Here is a 20582-nt window from a genome sequence, read left to right as displayed (position 1 = left end):
GCCAGGGTTCCCCAATCCCTGAGATGTGTGCTGCCTATATGTGAGCAAAGGGAGAGACCGAGACAGGGCGACGGAACGTATAAATTTGAGTTACTTTGACCTTTAATCCAGGAGAACACGAAGAGAAATGCACTAGGAAGGTTGGTTTGTAGCTGTCTTCAGACTGATAAGCTGTAATAAAGGTGCACTCAGTTGCAATTCATCTAAAGCTTCCATTGCTATCATCCTCCTTTTTCGATTTTTGTTACCTCAAGTACTTATCTAAATCCCTTTCAATGCCAGCTTGAATGCACTCTGTGTTCTCTCCAACTGTGACTAGGGCTGTCTGTGTGCGTCAGTGTCTGCGGCACACACTCTCTCCCTTGTTTGACAAGAACCAATGCCAACACCTAATTAAGGATAAGCCACAGAGCTCTCGGCTTTATCTTTGTCAACTGCTCCATTCCTAGCTTTCTGCCTAGTTGAGTTTTTAATGACATGAGCAACAGTTCGGTTCAGCATTCCTCAGGCCCACACATTCCCATCTCAGTCGCTAACTATGGCAAAGCAGGGGCAGCAGGAAGATGGCGGCCATTGTACAAACAGCACGGGGAGACATGGCCACGCTGCTGTCTGGGTGTCACCTGCCCCACCCCATGAACACAATGGGGATGTGCAAATGTGTTGGAGGGAATATTCAGGAGTCCCTCCAAAAAGTGTTCAGATTTTCCAAGGACCTAATTTATAAAGAAAAGGCCCATCTGGTTCAATCTCATATTACATTGTATTAAACATTCTAACTCAATTTTGCAAGTGTAAGAGTTCATCATTACCAAAAACTCTGGCAAAACCAAATTTAAGTGTGTGATACTGACTTTCAGATAGCCAATAAACTGAATTTTAAATTAAAAGTATGACATCTTTACATATATATACACATATATATACACACATACATATGTATGTATATATACATGTGTGTTCAGAGAGTGAGCATGCCTTGTGTTTTTCTGTCTGTACTTCTGTATTATACTCAAAGAGGTACGATATTTTCCTAGAGGTAGATTTTACTGTTAATATTAAATCTGTGCCTTTGCATTTCTCTTTGTTCTCTGGCTACTGGGTAGAGCTTAATGTTTTATATGATCAGGGAAATGTCACAAGGCATCGAGCTGTCCCGAGACAGTATGATTCACTGAAAAACCATTGATGTGATTTTTTTGACTGTGTCAAAGGCACCTACATTCATTGGAGAAGAAATGGATTATTTGTCCCATTTTCCATTGCTATTTCATTTCAACTTTATGGTTTCTTTAAAATGACTCAACATCTTTTGTTGGCTCTTTTTTCAATTTACTTCAGTGTTTTGACTCCATTCAAACTTTTCTTTTGTTTTTAACTGGTAATTCTGTGTAACAGAAAAGAAAAAAAACAGCATTTTATCTGCAGACAAGAAGAAGTTAACATATTCTGTAACAAAAAAAGACAGCATTAGTAAAGGAGGCTCTTCAATAATTTTATTTCACAGCCATTCCTAGACTGGTCCCTATGTGCTCTGTAGAATGCATAAGAAATGGGTAAAAAACGTGGTGTAGAATGGATAAGAAACATGATAATCCCTAAATGACAGGAGTTTAGAGTACAGTTTAAGAGATAAGATATCTTACATCTAATATCTCCCTACATGACCTTTGGAAATAGTAGTAAATCTCTGCAAATATTGTAAAAAGAGTCTCAAATAGGATATACTTGTTCCCCTTCTTTCTGAGTTGACCATCCCATCCCTATCAACAAAAACAAGACAAGGAATTGAGTCTCTTAGGCACTTAATTTAAACCAAACATTTGCTTTTGCGCACATTTTCTGAATACTTTAGATAAAACTTTTGCTCACCCAAGTTACTCAGGCCCCAGTGTTTTCTGCCTGCTGGTAGAGAAAGCCTCCCTTCCAGATACCACCCTAGCATGTCAGCGTCAGCAGCACGGTCTGCTCCTGCCACCTCTCCTCCAGGATGTCGAGCTGATGCTTTAGATGTCTCCCCTGATTAACAGTGTTTTTCTGAGTGGTGGTGATGGGTCTGTACTGGACCATCTGTACTCTGTTATAAGGCACCCTGAGAGACCGAAGGCACTCTTAGCAAGATGACTATGGAGAGATTTGTGTGCATCCTCTGACCACAAAACTGAGTATTTCTCTTCCCTGTGTTAATTGGACAACATTGAAATCATTGAAACCTGCTTCCTCTCTGATTAATTGGTCCAGCTCCTCAAAGCTAGAATTCTAAAATATTGTTTAGCTCAGAAGGTGGCAAATGCAGATTTCTCAACAGGCTAGTTCATGTGAGAGTCTGACAGATTGGAAAGGGTAAGTCTACCTCTTCCGTAATAAGCTGATTCCTGAACCAGTGCTTTTGTGGCTGGGTAGATTAAATCAGAAATGTCATGTGATCAAGATCTCCTAGCTCTGTGAAGAATTTCTCAGTTGTTAGATGGATCTCCCACTGAAGAACTATACTGTCTAAATTCTACAGTAAGAACAATTTTGTCCAGAAAGATATGATTACAACCCATTTAAGGGTATCATATTGATCCTAGAATGATTGCACTTCATAAGACAGTGAAAAAGCAGCAGTCTTTCATAGTCGAAATTGAAAGTACAATGGGCCTAAACATAAGTTGACCAAAAGTGAACAACAACAAAACAATTTGTCTGGACTTTGCAAATAAATGAATTTTTTTTCTGTAGGCAGAAGTAGTCGACATTGTTTCCTTGTCAAACTTTCAAATTATAATAATAATTATTTGGGTTTTTTTTTAAAACAAATAAAACCTGAGGGCCTATTGCATCAATGGTTGATAGAGAATAGCTTTGTGTTCTAGACATGAGAGTCTTATTTAAAGTATTCTTATGGTTTACTCTGGTCATATTCATTTCAATTAGGAAACAAAAGTAAGCATATTGTTGAAAATGCAAAAGCATAATATGTGTATTTGGGAATTACTTTGAACAAATTACTTGTGCGTTTTTGTTAATCATATGCCAGGTATGAACAATATATTTTTCATTTTCTAATATCTCTGTGCATACACTGCTGTCTCTAGTTAAGCCAAGCTTCTCTGCAGATGGACCGATGGATTGTCACATTAGCACCTTTTTCTGTATACTCAGGCTTGGTGTTTTAAGTAAAAGAGAATGCTTGTTCCAGGTAACATTTATTTACATACATGTTCCATTGAATTTCCTACCAAAAACTATCAACTATACCAGAGTTTAGTGTGCATAAAACATTTCTGTCTTCTAAGAATAAACATACTGTTACTGCTAGGGGGCTTACATAAATATTTATTTTACATAAACTAAGAAATTCAAATTTATATTAAAAATAGATTTACTAGTTAATAGGCCACATTCAATCTGATTAAACGCATGCAAGAGTAATCCATCTATTAATAAGACCTGTCCAGAAACCCTTGTTTTAATAAATAAGGTGACCTCTTTGTTTTGCTAGACAAAAGTCTATGTGTCATGGGTCGATAATTAACCTCCTCAATGTATATCTTTCCTAAGTCAGTACCTTAAGCTGCTTATACTTAAAAGTAAATGAACTGCATAGTGAGATAAATTGCTGTGACTAACACGTAGCATCATGTGTTGCTTATCCATGGTTTGGAAGACATCAGTGCAGATCTTTTATAAAAGGAACACCAACATGGAGATGTAGGTTAGTTTCACCTCCGGCTGAATCTGATGTCAGTGTGGTAATTACCAGGCCCAGTCAATAATACCTCTCCTCAGTATAATTGCAAATCCAGTACAACCATGACCAGAACTAAATTGCTGCAGAACAATCAATAGGAATCTTCTGATTGTGTTCCCGGGTGTATGCATCAAATATAAAGAGGAAAACTGTCCATTTAAGCAAAAGGTCAATTTTATAAATAAAAAATACTGTATAAAAGTCATGTTATGGTTTATGTTCTTTCCTGGCAGAAAAAAACAGGTATATTGGTTAGTTGTCCATGGAAAGAAAGTGTGTGGAAAGGAATTCATCATCAGCCAGATAGCAATGCAAGAATATTTTTGAGTGAGAGATGTATCTGTGACTAAGGATGAGCTAGCCAGTTCAGCAAACACCTTCCTTCTATTTTGAAACAGAGTTTTGAACTTAAAGGTGAAATCCTCATACCCTTTGGTAAGCTTCAGTCATTAAAGGGGCTAGTTAATTTATGAGTCCCATAAGATACCAGTTACATTAGAAAATAAGATTAGAGCTATTCATTTCCTATCAGAGGCATATAATAATACAGGTTACATGAAAAGGTCAGTGTCCCATCTGTTGAGATCAGTGCTCCTTAAACTGGAGAACAGAATTTTCAGGTAGATGAGAAGATTACAATCATAGAGCTACAGAACTAAGCAAAAAGTAAAAATAGATATTTGGTGATGATGAACTTAGGCTATGTTCTGTTGTCGTGCATCCGGCCACATAAGAACATCTTTGGGTCTAAGAAAATCAGAACTGGGTCCCAAAAAGTTGGTGATGATGATGCCACAATGAGGTTAAGTAAAAGGGATCGGGGAGTGGGCAGCATAAAAGGGAAGAGAGAGACAGAAAAAGATATGAGGATGCTCATGAGATTATGGCATAAAAAAGAAATTTAAAACCAAAGGTTTAGAGCTTTTATAATAATTGTCATAAGACATTCTGCTTCCCTTTCCTTAAGGTATTCTTTGGTCTTATCAAAGAAGTTGGAGAATAGTTGCTAAATCATATTTGCCCAACTCTTCTAATCCCTTCTTCCATTTCTCATTATCTGGAGTGGGAAATTTGAGTTGCTTCAAACAATATGCCCTGATACCCTCTGCTCCACTGTGCTCGATGACTTTCCATTAGCTAGCAAGAAGTTTCAAGCTTCTCGTTATCCCATTCCAGACCTTTCATAATCCACCCTTAATCCACCTTCCAGTAGGCCTTTCAGTCTTCTCCCCAGGACACCACTCATCTACTATGTGTCTTAGGCTCCCAAGGGCTCCCAACAACTCTTCACAGTATTCTACACACACACGTCGGCTTTCACCATGACTTTGCTCTTATGGTGATTAGAATGTTCTTCCCTCATCCCTACCCACTGACATCCTACCCGTTCCTCCCGTCCCAGGGCAATGCCAGCAACCTTCCCTGGGTCTTCTATTGTAAACCATCTTTGCTTCTTCAGTGCTTCTCCTTCACTCAGATTCTACATAGCCATGTACATATGGAATTGAGTAATAATGGAATGAGAGCGCAATCAACAAAGGCTAATCACCAAGAGTAATTATAGTAATAATATGCTACTACTGAAAAATAATATAAAAGTTGACTAAAATATTGGCTGCATAATGAAGTCGAATTATATACAGTTTAGAATTAACCATACTGAGAGCTGGCCCTACCCACCAATGGGGCCCTTAGGAAACTATGAGGGAAAACTGAGACTCCTAATTTCAAAGGTTCTCTAAACGGAGAAAACCACTTTGATATAAAAACACTACTTTATATGATTTCTTGAAATGTTGCTGATATACCATATACAATAAAACAGAATAAAAGTGTATAAAAATTCTCACTAGCCTATACTGACAACTCTTTACTGTCAATGTAAATTACACTGGATCTGAGGTCTTCTTGCATGACCAAATATTTTTAGCAAATGCTAAATGAAGAGAGAGAGAGAGAAATTCATTTAAATGCTGTAGTAATTTCCAAAGAGTGGAAAGGAAAGCCTGTCTTATGAGAGCACGCCTTGTGTATATCACCTTATCTAAGCTCCTTTTCACTACTCCACCCCCACTAGCAAACAGGGATTCTACAGCTGGCATTTTTGCATTAAGGTATAAATGAAAATGTTGCAGTCAAAACACCCTAAAAGGCTGTTAAATAGCTGATAATTTCATCAAGTCAAAAATGAATGTAGCTGTATTAGAGGCATAATGCTATAAACATTTTCAGTTACCTCGCTTAACCCTTGCAGGAGGCTAATGTTCTTGGTGAGGCCGTGGACTAAGGAACATAATAGCGACCCTCCAGCCCCCTCCCTCGCTCTGCCCTGGCGTCCACTGTAAGGGGACTGTGTGCGCTGTTGCCCACATCAGTTTTAAATTGCTCCAGCAATTGTTTCTTGTAGATTAATTTGTAATTCTAAGTTTCTAGGCGAGTGAAATGTGAGCCGGTCCCTCCCTCAGGCCATTTACAGAACCATGGCTTTCCTGTAATCTGAGGCTGAGTGTTAACACGTGAAAACAAACGGAGAGAGGGGACCTAGCGAGGGACGGGAGAAGGAGAGGATAGGGGTGGGGACCACGCGCAGACCTCTAGAGAGAGAGAGAGCGCCTATAGGAAGAGTGGGTGAGATAGGAAGGCTAGTGCGAGGAAGGCGGAGACCAGTGCTAGGATCCTTATTCCCCCACCCTCTCATCCTCAGCAGCGTTTCCTGCATCCTTACACGATTGGCAGTTTTACACAACAGCATTGTCCTTGCATGTGATTCCTCATCTCACAAGAAAAAGAAACAAAAAAGCAAATAAACAAACAAAATAATTTTGAAACAAGATTTTTGCAATACTGGGAGACACATGTCTACAATATTCACAGTGAAGTTGTATTCATCGGTTTCATAATGAACTAGTTAGTCCTCTCCCTTATCTAGGACTGCCATTTGCTTTGAGGCTGAATTACCTGTCATATTGTGGCACACTTTGGGTTCCTGAGAGGAAATGCATTCTCTAAGAGCAGAGCATTAAGGAGTTGCTCCTAGGCAGTGGTTTCACTCAGTCAACATTCGTTGAACAGCCATTTATCAAAGCAAACTATATGAGACCATGTATTTCTTTAAACAAAATACTTCCCCACAGTCCACAGTTTACTGCAGTGATATTTAACCTTTCTTTGGGACATGGACCCCTTCGGGAATTTGATTTTGTAAAAATATGAATCCTCTTCCAAAAGGCACATAAGCCTAGCTACCAAACTGTGCATTGGTCCTGACTTTCCTTCACCAAGGCAAAATAGAAAAGCAATCTTTATGCAAATGTGTATTCTGCACAGCCCACTTTTCCTATTTCATGCAAATATTTATGGCTACTTCCTAAATATAACTGAAATCAATCCAAAATTTACCCAGTCACGTCAATTTAAATTTTACTCAAAAGTAAGTTTCAGTAAGAAGTCCGCCAAAGTTTGCCTTTAAGCAGACATTGAAAATGTGGAATGGTCTTTGACATAGTCATGTGCGTGCCACTTTTGAGCCACTGACTTGAGCTCTTTTTTTTAAAGTCAAGTCTTAAAAACCCTGACTCACAGTGATATGTAGATGCCAGGAAACAGAAGCAGAGTTTCCATAGCTGTGTTTGCCTGACAAAGGGAGACTTATATTAAAGAATTCTAGTATGTTCCATGTTGCATTATTTCCCTCATCTGCTTAGTTTATAAGACCATTTTTGGCAAGCTCTGAATCACCAACCTTGTCAATGTTACAACATCATTATTGTTTTAGGGAAAATGGAATAAAAGATCTATGAGGTCAGAGAGTGTGTCTGAATTATTTTCTGCTGGACCTTTTACCATGGTGGTACAGGAGGCAGTGTCACAAGAGCTTGGGGAAATACCTTCTCCACCAGAGGATTAGTGTCTCACATGCAGACAAATTACGAGTTGCTCCATCTGTGCACAGATACCCAGACTTTTCTTCTAGTAGAAGTTTCACGTGACCAGGCATCAAGCACAGTACCTAGAACACAGGAAGCATTCAATTGATATATGTTGAAAAATTTGTAAAAGGCAAAACAGAATTCTAGTTGTTAGACTGTCTCCATATTTTGTTTCTAATTTTAAATAATTTATTGGTCATTAAACTACCAGTGAAGTAAAAATGAATGCCACACTTTGAGAGAGAAATTATAAAAATTTTGGAAATTCTGTGCACTAAACTGTAGATGACTGAACAGTGAGATATGTAAAAGTTTGCAGAATATGAGGGGCTGTTTAAAATAGCTTCACAGTTTTCAAAGCTCACTGACTCTGCAGAATTTCCTTTTGTCCTGGAAAATGTAAATTGACCCATACCCACACCTATTTCCCAGGTCTCTTCGTGCCTCCCTTGCCCCTGGATACACATGTAAATATCTTCTTAGTAGGCCTCTTTATTTTTTTATTTTTTTTATTGAAGTATAAAAGTATTGACTTACAATGCTGTGTTAATTTCTGCTGTACAGCAAAGTGACTCCGTTGTACAGATATATACATTCTTTTTTTTAATATTCTTTTCCATATGGTTTATCCTAAGATACTGAATATAGTTCTCTGAGCTTTACCGTAGGCTCTTGTGGTTTATCCGTTCCATATATAATAGCTTACATCTGCTAACCCCAACCTCCTACTCCACCTCTCCCTCAACCCCCTCCCCCTTGGCAACCACAAGTCTGTTCTCTATGTCCGTGAATCTGTTTCATAGATAGGTTCATTTGTGTCATACTTTAGATTCCACATATGCGTGATATCATATGGTATTTGTCTTTCTCTTTCTGACTTACTTCACTTAGTATGATAATTTCTAGTTGCATCCTTGTTGTTACAAATGGCATTATTTCATTCTTTTTTACAGCTGAGTTGTATTCCATTGTATATATGGACCACATCTTCTTTATCCATTCATGTGTCAATGGACATTGAGGTTGTTTCCATGTCTTGGCTATTGTAAATAGTGCTATTATGAACATAAGGGTGCATGTGTCTTTTTGGATTAGAGTTTCATCTGGATATATGCCCAGGAGTGGGATTGCTGGATCATATGGTAATTCTATTTTTAGTTTTCTGAGGAACTTTCATACTGTTTTCCATAGTGGCTATACCAACTTACAATCCCATCTAACAGTGTAGGAGGGTTTCCTTTTCTTCACATCCTCTCCAGCATTTGTTATTTGTAGAGTTTTTAATGATGGCCATTCTGACCACTGTGAGATGATACCTCATTGCAGTTTTGATTTACATTTCTCTTACAATTAGTGATGTTGAGCATCTTTTCATGCGCCTACTGGCCATTTGTATTTCTTCGTTGAAGAAGTGTCTATTTAGGTCTTCTGCCCATTTTTCAATTGGGTTATTTGTTTGTTGTTGTTGAGTTGTATGAGCTGTTGGTCTATTTTGGAAATTAAGCCCTTGATTGTCGCATTGTTTGCCAATATTTTCTCCCATTCCGTAGGTTGTCTTTTCATTTTGTTTATGGTTTCCTTTGCTGTGCAAAAGATTGTAAGTTGGATTAGGTCCCATTTGTTTATTTTTGTTTTTATTCCTATTGCCCTGGGAGACTGACCTAAGAAAATATTTGTACGATTTATGTCAGAGAATGTTTTGCCTATGACCTCTTCTAGGAGTTTTATGGTGTCATGTCTTATGCTTAAGTCTTTAAGCCATTTTGAATTTATGTTTGTGTAAGATGGAAGGGTGTGGTCTAACTTCATCAATTTACATGAGGCTGTCCATTAGTTGGCCTCTTTATTTATTTTTTTAATAGATCTTTATTGGAGTATAATTGCTTCACAATACTGTTAGTTTCTGTTGCACAACAAAGTGAATCAGCCATATGCATACACGTGTCCCCATATCCCCTCCCTCTTGAGCCTCCCTCCCATCCTCCCTAACCCACCTCTCTAGGTCTTTGCAAAGTACCAAGCCGATTTCCCTGTGCTGTGCTGCTGCTTCCCACCAGTCAACTGTGCTACATTTGGTAGTGTATATATATCGATGCTACTCTCACTTTGTGCCAATTTCCCCCTCCCACCCCATGTACTCAAGTCCATTGTCTATGTCTACCTCTTCATTCCTGCCCTGCAACTAAGTTCATCAGTACCATTTTTTTTTTAATCTTCCATACATATGCGTTAGCATATGGTATTTGTTTTTCTCTTTCTGACATACTTCACTCTGTATGACAGACTCTAGGTCCATCCACCTCACTACAAATAACTCAGTTTCGTTTCTTTTTATGGCTGAGCAATATTCCATCGTATATATGTGCCACATCTTCTTTATCCATTCATCTCTCGATGGACATTAGGTTGTTTCCATGTCCTGGCTATAGTAAATAGTGCTGCAGTGAACATTCTGGTACATGTCTCTTTTTGAATTATGGTTTTCTCTGGATATATGCCCAGTAGTGGTATTGCTGGGTCATATGGTAGTTCTATTTTTAGTTTCTTAATGAACCTCCATACTGTTTTCCATGGTGGCTGTATCAATTTACATTCCCACCAACAGTGAAGGAGGGTTCCCTTTTCATCACACCCTTTCCAGCATTTATTGTTTCTAGATTTTTTGATAATGGCCATTCTGACCACCATGAGGTGATACCTCATCGTAGTTTTGATTTACATTTCTCTAATAATAAGTGATGTTGAGCATCTTTTCATGTGCCTCTTGGCCGTCTGTATGTCTTCCTTGGTGAAATGTCTATTTAGGTCCTCTGCCCATTTTTTAACTGGATTGTTTGTTTTGTTGATATTGAGCTGCATGAGCTGCTTGTATATTTTGGAGATTAATCCTTGTTGTTTCATTTGAAAATATTTTCTCCCATTCTGGGGTTTGTCTTTTTGTCTTGTTTATTGTTTCCTTTGCTGTGCAAAAGCTTTTAAGTTAAATTAAGTCCCATTTGCTGAATTTTGTTTTAATTTCCATTACTCTAGGAGGTGGGTGAAAAAAGATCTTGCTGTGGTTTATGTCAAAGAGTGTTTTTCCTATGTTTTCCTCTAAGAGTTTTATAGTGTCTGGTCTTAAAATTAAGTCTTTAATCCATTTGGAGTTTATTTTTGTGGATGGTATTAGGTAGTGTTCTAATTTCATTCTTTTACATGTAGCTGTCCAGTTTTCCCAGCACCACTTATTAAAGAGTCTGTCTTTTCTCCATTGTATGTTCTTGCCTCCTTTGTTGTAAATTCGGTGCCCATATGTGTGTGGGTTTATCTCTGTGCATTCTATCCTGTACCAGTGGTCTGTATTTCTGTTTTTGTGCCAGTACCATACTGTCTTGATTACTATAGCTTTGTGGTATAGTTTGAAGTCGGGGAGCCTGATTCCTCCAACTCCATTTTTCTTGCTCAAGATTGCTTTGGCTATTCAGGGTCTTTTGTGTTGCCATACGAATTGTAAAATTTTTTGTTCTAATTCTGTGAAGAATGCCATTGGTAGTTTGATAGGGATTGCATTGAATCTGTAGATTGCTTTGGGTAGTATAGTCATTTTCACAATATTGATTCCCCCAATCCAAGAACATGGTATATTTCTCCGTCTGTTTATGTCATCTTTGATTTCTTTCATCAGTGTTTTATAGTTTTCTGAGTACAAGTCTTTCACCTCCTTAGGCAGGTTTATTCCTAGGTATTTTATTCTTTTTGTTACAGTGGTAAATGGGAGTGTTTCCTTAACTTCTCTTTCCGATTTTTCGTTGTTGTAGTATAGGAAAGCAGAGATTTCTGTGCATTAATTTTGTATCCTGCAACCTTACCAAATTCACTGATTAGTTCTTGTAGTTTTCTGGTGACATCTTTAGGATTTTCTATGTATAGTATCATGTCATCTGCAAACAGTGACAGCTTTACTTCTTCTTTTCCGATTTGGATTCCTTTTATTTCTTTTTCTTCTCTGACTGCTGTGGCTAGGACTTCCAAAACTATGTTGAATAGGAGTGGCAAGAGTGGACATCCTTGTCTTGTTCCTGATCATAGTGGAAATGCTTTGAGTTTTTCACCATTGAGTGTGATGCTTGCTGTGGGTTTGTCATATATGGCCTTTATTATGTTGAGGTAGATTCCCTCTATGCCCATTTTCTGGAGAGTTTTTATCCTAAATGGGTGTTGAATTTTGGCAAAAGCTTTTTCTGCATCTATTGAAATGATCATATGGTTTTTATTACTTAATTTGTTTAATGTAGTGTATCACATTGATTGATTTGTGTATATTGAAGAATCCTTGCATCCCTGGGATAAATCCCACTTGATCATGGTGTATGATCCTTTTAATGTGCTGTTGGATTCTGTTTGCTAGTATTTCGTTCAGGATTTTTGCATCTATGTTCATCAGTGATATTGGTCTATAATTTTCTTTTTTTGTGATATCTTTTCTGGTTTTGGTATCAGGGTGATGGTGGCTTCATGGAATGAATTTGGGAGTGTTTCTCGCTCTGCAGTTTTTTGGAAGAGTTTGAGAAGGATTGGTGTTAGCTCTTCTCTAAATGTTTGATAGAATTCGCCTGTCAAGCCATCTGATCCTGGACTTTTGTTTGTTGGAAGAATTTTAATTACAGTTTCAATTTCATTACTTGTGATAGGTCTGATTATATTTTCTAATTCTTCCTGGTTCAGTCTTAGAAAACTGTACCTTTCCCGGAATTTGACCATTTCTTCGTGGTTGTTCATTTTATTGGCATGTAGTTGTTTGTACTAGTCCCTTATACTCCTTTGTATTTCTGCAGTGTCAGTTGTGATTTCTCCTTTTTCATTTCTAATTTTATTGATTTGTGTCCTCTCCCTTTTTTTCTTGATGAGTCTGGCTAAGGGTTTATCAATTTCGTTTATCTTCTCAAAGAAGCAGCTTTTAGTTTTATTGATGTTTGCTGTTGTTTTCTTCATTTCTATTTCATTTATTTCTGCTCTGATTTTTATGATTTCTTTCCTTCTACTGACTTTGAGTTTTCTTTGTTCTCCTTTCTCTAGTTGTTTTAAGTGTAAGGTTAGATTGTGTGAGATTTTTCTTGTTTCTTGAGGTGAGATTGAATTGCTATAAACTTCCCTCTTAGAAGTGCTTTTGCTGCATCCCATAGGTTTTGGGTCATCGTGTTTTCATTGTTATTTGTTTCTGTGTATTTTTCTATTTCTTCTTTGATTTCTTCAGTGATCTCTTGGTTATTTAGTAGCATACTGTTTAGCCTCCATGTATTTGTGTTTTTTACAGTTTTTTTCCTGTAATTGATTTCCAGTCACATAGTTTTGTGGTCAGAAAAGACGCTTGATATGATTTCAATTTTGTTAAATTTTCTGAGGCTTGATTTGTGACCCAAGATGTGATCTACCCTAGAGAATCTTCCATGTGCACTTGAGGAGAAAGTGTATTCTGTTTTTTTCAGATGGAATGTCTATAAATATCAATTAAATCTGTCTGGTCTATTGTGTCATTTAAACCTTGTGTTTCCTTTTTTATTTTCTGTTCGGATGATCTCTCCATTGGTGTTAAGTGGGGTGTTAAAGTCCCTTACTATTATTGTGTTACTGTCAATTTCTCCTTTCATGGTTGTTAGCATTTGCCTTATGTATTGAGTTGCTCCTATGTTGGCTGCATAAACATTTATAATTGTTGTATCTTCTTCTTGGATTGATCCTTTGATCATTATGTAGTGTCCCTCCTCATCTCTTGTAACAGTCTTTATTTTAAAGTCTATTTTGTCTGATATGAGAATTGCTACTCCAGCTTTCTTTTGATTTCCATTTGCATGGAATATCTTTTTCCATCCCTTCACTTTCAGTCTGTACGTGTCCCTAGGTCTGAAGTGGGTCTCTTGTAGACAACATACATATGGGTCTTGTTTTTGTATCCATTCAGCCAGTCTATGTCTTTTGGTTGGGACATTTAATCCATTTACATTCAAGGTTTTTATCGATATGTATGTTCCTATTACCATTTTCTTAATTGTTTTGGGTTTGTTTTTGTGGGTATTTTTCTTCTCTTGTGTTTGCTGCCTAGAGAAGTTTCTTTAGCATTTGTTGTAAAGCTAGATTGGTGGTGCTGAATTCTGTTAGCCTTTGCTTGTCTGAAAAGCTTTTGACTTCTCCATCGAATCTGAATGAGATCCTTTCTGGGTAGAGTAATCTTGGTTCTAGGTTTTTCTCTTTCATCACTTTAAGTATATCATGCTACTCCCTTCTGGCCTGCAGAGTTTCTGCTGAAAAATCAGCTGATAACCTTATGGGGGTTCCTTTGTATGCTATTTTTTGTTTTTCCCTTGCTGAATATTTTTTCTTTTAATTTAATTTTTGTTAGTTTGATTAATATGTGTCTAGGTGTGTTTTTCTAGGGTTTATCTTGTATAGGACTCTCTGTGCTTCCTGGACTTGGGAGACTATTTCCTTTCCCATGTTAGGAGAGTTTTCCCCTATAATCTCTTCAAATATTTTCTCAGACCCTTTCTTTTTCTCTTGTTCGTCTGGGACCCCTATGTTCGAATGCTGGTGCATTTAGTGTTGTCCCAGAGGTCTCTGAAATTGTCTTCAATTCTTTTCATTCTTTTTTCTTTATTCTGTTCCTCGTCAGTTATTTCCACCATTTTGTCTTCAAGTTCACTTATTCGTTCTTCTGCCTCCGTTATTTTGTTATTGATTCCTTCTAGGGTATTTTTCATTTCAGTTATTTTGTTGTTCATCTCTGTTTGTTCTTTAGTTCTTCTAGATCTTTGTTAAACATTTCTTGTATTTTGTCAATCCTTGCCTCCATTCTAATTCTGAGATTCTGGATCATCTTTACTGTCATTACTCTGAATTCTTTGTCAGGTAGATTGCCTATATCCTCTCATTTATTTGGTCTTGTAGGTTTTTACCTTGCTCCTTCATCTGTGACATTTTTTTTTGCCATCTCATTTTTTTTTTTTTTTAATGAGTGGGATTGTGTTCCTGTCTTCCTGGTTGGTTGGCTTGAGGCTTCCAACACTGAAGTTTGTAGGCTGTTGGGTAGAGCTGGGTCTTGGTGCTGAGATGAGGAACTCCATGAGACCTCACTCCTATGAATACTCCCTGGGGTCTGAGGTTCTCTGTTAGTCCAGTGGTTCAGACTCAGAGCTCCCATCACAGGAGCTTTGGCCCAAACCCCAGCTCATGAACCAAGATCCCGCAAACTGCATGGGGCGGCAAAAAAAAAAAGCAACAAAAAAACAACAGTAACAAAGTAAAAAATAAAATTAGACTAGGAAACTAACATATGTTAGAAAGAATATAAAAATAAAAATATAGATGAATCAACAACCAGAAGGTACATCAGTACCACAGTAGGAAAAAAAAGGAGGGAAAAGAAAAAAAAAAAAAAAAAAAAATGGGGGGAAAGGCCTTGGCTGTGGAGGGCGGGGCCTAAACAAGGGTGAGGTTTGGGCAGTGGGCGGGACCAATGCTCAGGACCCACAGGGCTAGAAAAGGCCCTGGGGGCTGTGGAGGGTGGGGCTTAGGCTCAAGGAACAGAAGGGGCCCAGGCATGCCCCCCACCCCTGGTCTCAGAGGGCATGGGACCTCACCTGGGAACTCAGCAGGCTCCCAGGGCCCGAGTGGGTGGGGCAATTACCCTTGGCTCCTCTCTGCTCCTCCTGGATGGCCCCTCCCACCTGCCTCTCCTGATCTCACTGGCCTCCCTCCTATGCCCCCAGGACCCACGCAGCCTGGATGGGGCTTTAACACTCTTCCCGGAGAGTCCCTCCGCCTGCCTCTCCTGACCTCCCCGGCCTCATGGGCGCTGATCGTGTCTGGCCTCCACTTCTCCTCCCCCCTCAGTCCCCCTACGTCCTACTGGTTCACTTTGGGGCTCCTCCAATCTCCTTGAGCATCAGAGTCCCCCACCAGCGGCCGGCAAGCACCCTAGTTGTGGGGAGACACTAACTCCGCATCTTCCCACACCACCATCTTGACTCTGCCTCTAGTTGGCCTCTTTAAATCATACATTATTGAAGCTCTCTCAGCTCAGAATACAGCTTTCCTTTCTTTTTGATATACAGAGAAACTAGTGAGAATGGAAGTAACATTTTCTCCAAACAAATAAACCATGTTTCTGCAAAGACATGGATGGTGCCAGACCCTGGGATGACAACCTTGAATGGACTGCTTGCACTTGCGTGTGCCAGGCTGAAATGATGACGGCTCTAGACTCCTAGTCTAGGAAAGCCTTTTAGGAATATTCCAACTATGCCAGGAAGCATCTGATAGACACGTGTAAACATGATCATAAATTCCAAACTGGGACTGGAAGTCTTAGGAAACTATAAGTCCTATTGTAAGATGACTACTTAATTGGATGCAGCCCTATCCCTGTTCTTCTTCAGTCCTAGATGTAGCTGGACTGAAGTCCTAGATGAGTGTCTTTCTTCTGTAATTGCAAAAAATAGTCCAAAAAATTGCTGTCAGAAAACACTTAGCCCGGGACTTCCCTGGTGGTGCAATGGCTAAGACTCAGCACTCCCAATGCAGGGGGCCCGGGTTCGATCCCTGGTCAGGGAACTAGATCCCATATACCTGCCGCAACTAAGAGTTCACATGCCACAACTAAGGAGTCCATGTGCTGCAACTAAGGAGCCCGCCTGCCTCAACTAAGACCCCATGCAACCAAATAAATAAATAATTCTAAAGAAAAAAAGAAAACACTTAGCCCATCATCTTTCCCCAGAAACTACCCGTACTGAGCAGTGTCCTTGTACCATGCCAAGGCTCACTTGTCCGGTGCCCTTAGTAGAGGTGCCAATCTCGTGTCCAATTAACTGAAGCCAAGTGGTAAAAAGCAAACCAGACTGCAGTAGGGAAACAGCTGATGCTCCATTGAAACTCCTCAAAGTAGCACCTTGCACGAATTACCCAGGATGTTAAATATTATGATCTTAATTTCATCTAAAATATAAAAAAAATATTTTCTTTTTCAATGAGAGAGCATGGCAGGTAATTTTTAACATGTCTCCAAAAAATAATAGGCTGAAATGATATCATTGAGATACTTCTAGAAGAATATGGAGACAGCTCTCCATTCTGTTCTGATATTTCTTTTGTAACCAACTCTGTACCATGTTAGTGATTTGCATATAATAGCCCCCGGCACAAATTAAATGGAACAAGGTCCCATTGCAGCTAATAAACTCACTGTAACAAGTCCCTCAACTTTGCCTGGTCACAGTGCTCAGCAGAATCACCATATGTGGAACTGGATTGCAAGATAAAAATAACATTGTTTTGTGCTTTCAAACCCATACAACTCTATATTGTCTCTTAGGAAAGAAATTTTGTTTAATAGCCAGTGATTAGCTCCTCTCTGGCTTGTTATAATACCAGTTTTGGTGTGTGTTTGTGTGTTTTTTTAAGTCACTACTGTTATGTGTACTTTGGAAGAAGAGCTACAATTAAACATATTTTGAACAGAAGAGGAAAAGGCAGCGGGGCTCTTTTGGCATCAGTTCACGCAGACTATCATTCCAAAACATTGCTGGTTTTACACTGATATCATCAACCAATGTCAGCACAGCTGAGGTGACTGTGCTAATAAACTGTCCTGCCCAACCAGCTGAGAAAGGTTGTATAAACTCCATGGGAATATGAGCTGTTAGAACGAAATTCTATCCAGTGGAGCTAGGGACTGAACCCAAATATAGAATCAAAATATGGAACAGTCGCCCTTAACCATCAGGTGATAACATCATCAGCTCAAGATGTTAGAGAGTTAGCAGAGTTGAATACAAGGCTGGTATGACAGAATAAAACTTAATCACATGTGAAGAGTTCAAGACCTCCTCCTGTCTGCTGTTTACAACAGAGATTTGGGAATAACCAGCCAGCATAGCATCTCCAAAGACAGAAAGCCCTCCCATTCCAAAGGTCCATTCTCAAGAGAAAACCAGTCCAACATAAGAAAGGTTATAATCTCCAAGGGACTGTTTGAGGTGTGTACAACCAGGTGGGAGTGGGGACAGTTGTCCCGGGAATGTGATGAAACTGGAAGTGTCATTCGGTCCAGACAGTAAGGGTTAAAGGCTCAAGAGGTGTGTGTAATATGGCGCATGGATAAAAAAGATTTTGTTTTGGTTTAGGCTGACGAGAGACTACAAGGAACTTCAGGATATTAAGGGGTAGGAGAGAGAGTTTTATAAAGTTTCTATGGACTATGTACCCCTACCACCAACACGAAAAAAAAAAAAAAAATCTGACAGAATGGGTAAAGGGGATATAAATTTATTTTTTAAAGTTTTAAAAAGACAGAATTATGTATTATGAAGCAATCTACGGATGCTTCAATTTAGGCCAAACAGGTCAGAAGTGTTAGAGGAGAAACCAAGAGTCTTTTAAGCCATCACACTTGTAAGGTCATTATTTGGGTTCAAGAATTCAAAGATAGAGAAAGAGAGTACATTGTTTATTGAAAACTGAAAGTCAGTTTTCACTTCATAGGGAAAATATTGATTACCTCCTATAACCATGTCATTAATGAAGAGAGAGAGAGAGAGACGGGGGGAGGGTCTATTGGAAGATAATTCATCTGAAAGCACAGGTTTAAGGTAAAAACTTCTTGAAATGAAGCGGGCTGGTTTCAGATCAACCTGAAATTAAGAGAGTTAAAATCCTACCCCATCTTTACTGTCTCCATCACAAAGAGAACCAGTGTTACACCAACAGAGAGTTGCCCTGGAAAAAGATACTTACATGCTGTAGTTGATAGAAGAGTGGTCCTAGCAGACTCTTGCATCTAGTTAATAGTAGATTGGATATTTGGATGTGAGAGGTTTACAACCAATTCCAGACAAATAAGTCATTATCTTATTAATTAGCTCAGTCTAATTTACATTTCCTTTAAGGACAGACCCATAATCAGCAAAACTTTTCAATACAGTATGGATATCAGGACTCGGTGAGAAAAGGTCTAGACTGTTGTTTCCCCTAAGGGCCTCTTTTGTTTTTTTGTGCGTTTATAAGGATTTCTGTATGGGAATGGGTACCTTGGGACCCATGCATAATGGAGTGTTCACTCATTAGGCATGCTTTATTTTAGAAGTGGTAGAACCTGGCCAACACTCAGGCTACCAAATAATAATAAAAAGAAAAAAACATGTAATAAAAAATAAGACTCTTGTTTGGGCTGGGCCTCTCTAGATACAACATTAAGGACATCTTGGGCACTGTGGAGTTGCAGATTGGTAGGCCTCTATCAGGACTGTGGAGGATCTGATATTTTACCCTGCTTGCAAGTGAACAGGTTAACCTGGCAGAACACAAGACTCACGGGACAAGACAAAGGACTTTATTACACACAGCAGGCAAACAGCGTGAGCTTCATGTTCACATCAGTTCCCTTCCCCCCACCCGCATCCCATGGGCTGATGCAAAGTGGCTCAGGTGGATGCTGAGTACACTGTTGGTTTGTCTCACAGCTGGGGGACCTCAAGCATAGGGAACCTGCATCTTTTATAGTGGGCTGCAAGCAAACCTGCCTGAGCCTTGCCCCAGAAGGATGCATTATCTTCATTACACTGGACAAGAAACAAACCATTACCTCTGCTCCACAGGAAGACACTATCCCTGTCTTCCAAGGCTGTTTACCATGCAGACATCCTTGAAAAGACTGTGCTTCTGCTCAGAAGATGGGCAGAAATGTCAGGGACCAATGGAGATTTGTCTCCCGACAGCCTTAGAGTAGCAGATGCTGCTGCTAGTATAAGTCATGCTCTCCACTGCTCACTCACCACCAGCCACAGAGGTAACTCCAGGGTGGCAGCCAGTAAACATAACGAGGCTGTGTAATTTCTACCCTGTTCTTGAGGTTGTGCAGATCTGGGAGTGTCTTCCTGGCTCTAGATCATGTGCAGATATAAGAGACACCATTCATTTGACCTCAAATCACATAAAAGGAGAGCCTGGTCCATACTGAATCATTATGTGAATTGCCTTCATATTGAGGAAAATGAATATAAATCTCACCAGTCCTCCTTTTTCTGCCTTTGTCTTTATTTCTTCCAATTCCTGGAATTTCTTAGGAGGCAATAATCTCCCAAATCCTTAGGCTCTTGAAGAGAGAAGGGTTACACACTCTTATAGGTAGCTCAAAATGTCTGCTAGCTTGACTAATCAAACCCTTTGGGCTATAGAGCTGGAGAAAAGAACTTGGAACATCTAGTTCCTTCTTAAATGATGCTATGTGAGGTGACATTGCATCCAGATTATCCTAAGGAAACAGAAAGTCAGAAGTTAACTGCTCTATTTGAATTTCTATGGCATGAGTGCTTTAGTGAAAAAACATGAGCCTGGAATCAGAGAGACTCAAATACAACACTATCACTGTATGCATGACCATATGCCCTTTAATAGGTCTAATTTAGGTCTCAATTTAGTCATCTGTAAACTGGGGCTAGAAATACCTACATCTAGTGTTGTTAGGGGGATTAAATGAAGAAAATTTTGGTAACACACTTTGCACAGGGCCCGGCTCTCTGAACAATTATTGTTATTATTGGTTTATCCTATCACTCTTGGGAAGCCATAAAATGCAATGTGGTAAGTGTCCTTAGTGTACTGCCGGGCCTGAGAGCCATTCTTACAGTTGCCAATAAATCAGGAGTCAGCTCCCAGTACTCCCACCATCATGGAAGTGTGTCCTGTTGTTTGATATGAATTTGACTTGGCTTCTTTGATGGTAGACTCCACCTTTGTTCACCTAAATAACAGAGTTCCAAGATGCATGCCGATGGACAATGATGAGCTGCCAGGAAACCTGGTCCCTGTAGAGCTTAATCACCTATGAATATCTTATCTAGATCCTAGTGCAGGAGTCTCTTATAAAAATCTTTTTAAAAATCTTT

This window comes from Eschrichtius robustus, chromosome 2 (genome assembly GCF_028021215.1).
Source record: "Eschrichtius robustus isolate mEscRob2 chromosome 2, mEscRob2.pri, whole genome shotgun sequence".
Taxonomy (NCBI): domain Eukaryota; kingdom Metazoa; phylum Chordata; class Mammalia; order Artiodactyla; family Eschrichtiidae; genus Eschrichtius; species Eschrichtius robustus.
The sequence above is the reverse complement of the archived record's forward strand: the minus strand, read 5'-3'. Positions refer to the sequence as shown.